The 3231-nt window shown below is 43.5% G+C and overlaps 1 pseudogene; it reads right to left on the minus strand.

Annotated features, from left to right (window-relative positions):
* Nucleotides 1-775: 775 nt before the first annotated feature.
* Nucleotides 776-2891, minus strand: LOC147442933 (uncharacterized protein At4g19900-like; annotated as a pseudogene).
* Nucleotides 2892-3231: the final 340 nt, after the last annotated feature.

Genomic DNA, 3231 nt, shown 5'->3' on the forward strand with positions numbered 1-3231 from the left:
CCGTGGCAGCCATTCTCACATTTATAACTCTATGTACATTGTAGGATTTAATCCCACATCTCAAAAGGTATAGAAAGTTAGGTGACCATTTTGATGTCACATTATAAGCATACCACATTACAAAAACATGCTCTATATTACGGAAGGGGAATAGGAGAAGAAGGGGGAAGGCTTTGGGTGCTTACTCTCTCAACGAAGGAGAAGAGGGGGACAATGAAAAGAAAACTTTTCACATAGGCTCTCACTCTCTCAACAAAGGGGAAGAGGGAAAGAAGAAGAAAAAGCTTCCGGGTTTTTGGTTCTGGATTATTCAATCAAAGCTTAAACGACATTAGTGTGTATGATTGAATTGTATACGTTGGGCTATCAAAATCGTTACTTAGAAGTGTTTATGGATTGTAGGGCCATATTCTCGTGTTTCTCAAATATCTATTAAGATTATCATTAATGTGCATATCAATTCTCAGTTACTTGTCTTAAATATGTCTAAATCTTATTATCTATAGTGAACCGCACAAGATTATACAAATCTACACAAGATTATACAAATCTACACCATTTTCTCTCTATTCACATCCTCTCTCGCCTCTCTCACAGTCAAAAGCCCAGTGCTTTTCTAATCAACCCTAGAGAACCGCTTACTCTAACATGCGCACGTGTGTGCATGAAATGTTCACACACGCACACACAGACACACACACACACACACACACACACATAGGGGACACATAGATAAAGAGAGAGATGTATATTTTTGCACTATTTCTAATCCTTGTGTGTGTGTGTGTGTGTGTGTGTGTGTGTGTGTGTGTGTGTGTGTGTTTTTGTTGCACAGTCTATTGTCTCTTGTCTAGGAATGTAACGATGGATGCCAACAAGTTGAAGGCATGATCAAATAATATAAGTATATGTCCTCTCTCTCTCTCTCTCTCTCTCTCTCTCTCTCTCTCTCTCTGTGTGTGTGTGTGTGTGTGTGTGTGTGTGTGTGTGTGTGTGTGTGTTTTGGGTGGGGGTGGGGGGGTGGGCGGGGTCGAACTTGAGTCTTTATATATCCACCCAAAGTGCCCCATTGGCCCTTGAGACACAATCCCACTGACATGCACTTGTTTCTAGAGAAGTAGGCCTTGCTTTCCACGGTGAATCAATCCATGAGAAAGAGCATTATAGAATGGTGCTTTGAGAAGCCTTAGAAGGATTCTCAATTTATCTGCATTTTATGTCTTCATCTTGCATATGTATGGTTAGAGTCACAGAGGATGCATACATGTTGAAATACTCTGTCTATGATGCTCCCTGGCTCCACAAACATGTTTTTGCTCACCCTGTTCCAAAGATGAAGGCAGAAAGAGTGGTGAATAAGTTGCTTCATCTCTGCTTCCACCCATTGCTTCTCTGTATCATTGCGTGGAGCTTGAAAATAGCTCCCTATGTGATCCCAATGCACAGGGGAGAATGCTGAACGGTCCATTACCTTCACTTCCAAATTGGGCTCTCTCATGAGCACCCTAGTTAGAAGAGGTGGCCCATTATGGCCCCAAACGCTTCCGTCGAAACAAATACAAAACTCCTCTATAAACTTCAAGAGCGAAGGACTCTTTTTGTTGAACGCCATTACTCCACTGTTGAGCATGGTCCATCTGTCTATTTTTTGATCGACCTCCTGTGCACCGACAACATTGCTCAAGTTTGCAAAGCTCTTCATGACAATTATGTCACAGTCTATATAAACACCACCATACTTGTAGAGGATTACAAACCTTAGAAGGTTGGTGAGGCTTTGGTATATTGATATAGCACCTGGATCAATTAAGCCTCTTGAGAAGTTCATGAACCATCTCTCCGCAGGAGTTGATTGTAATAGGGAAGGGATATGGGGGTTACTGCCAGAACTTTGTATCCTCTCTTAGAGAGTGGTGCAAGTAGAAAGCGGCCCTCCCGACTGTTGAAGGTCCGCGACAAAATGACCAAACATGCTTTTGGGTGGGTCTTGAAAACACTTTGTAGTGCTAGCTGCTCTTTGAGACCAAATGCACTCAATGGTGCAAGCCATTGCATGAAAAAGCATATTTGGCATGCATATCCATTGGTGGTGTTGCTGGAGAGAAACTCGTCAAGGCGCTCGGGGCATTTATCAGCTTGGTCATGTATATATAGGGTTTTGATCTTATCCCAGTTGTATCGAAGCCAGTTTCGCCGTTCCTCGGCTGTTGAACCCGTGTTGGGTTGTGGAGAGGCATGCTGTTCATGTGGGGTATTGATAACCAAAGCATCATTTGTACAAGCTGTACTAAGCTCCTGCGCATTTGAAGCGGGTTTCGAGGTTGTTACCCCATTTGAGCCAATTAGCTGGTTGTGCTGTCGAGCAGAGTCAGTTGGATGTAACTGCAAGTGGGTGTCCTCAACCACCACAGCTTCATAGTCAAGACGTTGGTGAGGCTCAGAGAGAATATTGGACTTATAGTACAGACCAGAGAAAACAATATTGGGGGAGAGACGCACTGCTAAGAGCTGAAGCACAGCTATGACCAAACAACCCAAAACAATGAGAGAGGATTTTATAGAAGACCGAGGATGCGTCTGCGCGTGTTGAGCCTGCTGCCTAGTCTTCATACCTGCTCTCTAGATTAATTATACTCCGTCGCCACTAATATTGTTTTTTTAAGAATAACCAAATGAATGGCATTGAGCAGCAATGGCGGATGATACAAATTGCGCTTAAACTGCTTGGTGGGCTTTGCTTGTGGCGAATTGGGTTATGCTTATTTCCCTCCGTAGAACAGAAAGAAGCTGGAGGTACGTCTAGCTAGGCTATAGCCATAGCCTAGCAAAGTCAAGCGCAAGGTCCTTCATCTCATGAGAAGAGAGCGGAATTTTGTTCTAAAGTAGGTCTGTTGGCTTTCTTCTCATAAAAAAACCTTGTTGTTGCAATCATGCAAAACTTTATGAGGCCAAAAGAGTAAACTCCTCCCATAAAATCTTATATGAAAAAGACCATATTAGGGGATATACACAAGAAGTCACAGTAATTCCCACATTGTGAGTTACCTCAAAATCGAATATGAGCTTCTGTGAGGGAGGCACCGCATACGTAGCTACGTACGATTGGGGACAGCGGACCGCCGGCCCGGTGGGGGGGCCGGGAGTCCCTTGTCCCCCAATCGTACCTAGCTAGGTATGCGGTGCCTCTCGAGCATAAGCTCATGATGTTATTCATTGTATGAAAAACACTGA

This window comes from Adiantum capillus-veneris, chromosome 14, assembly GCF_014529385.1.
Source record: "Adiantum capillus-veneris isolate H3 chromosome 14, ASM1452938v2, whole genome shotgun sequence".
In the NCBI taxonomy this organism is placed as follows: Eukaryota; Viridiplantae; Streptophyta; class Polypodiopsida; order Polypodiales; family Pteridaceae; genus Adiantum; species Adiantum capillus-veneris.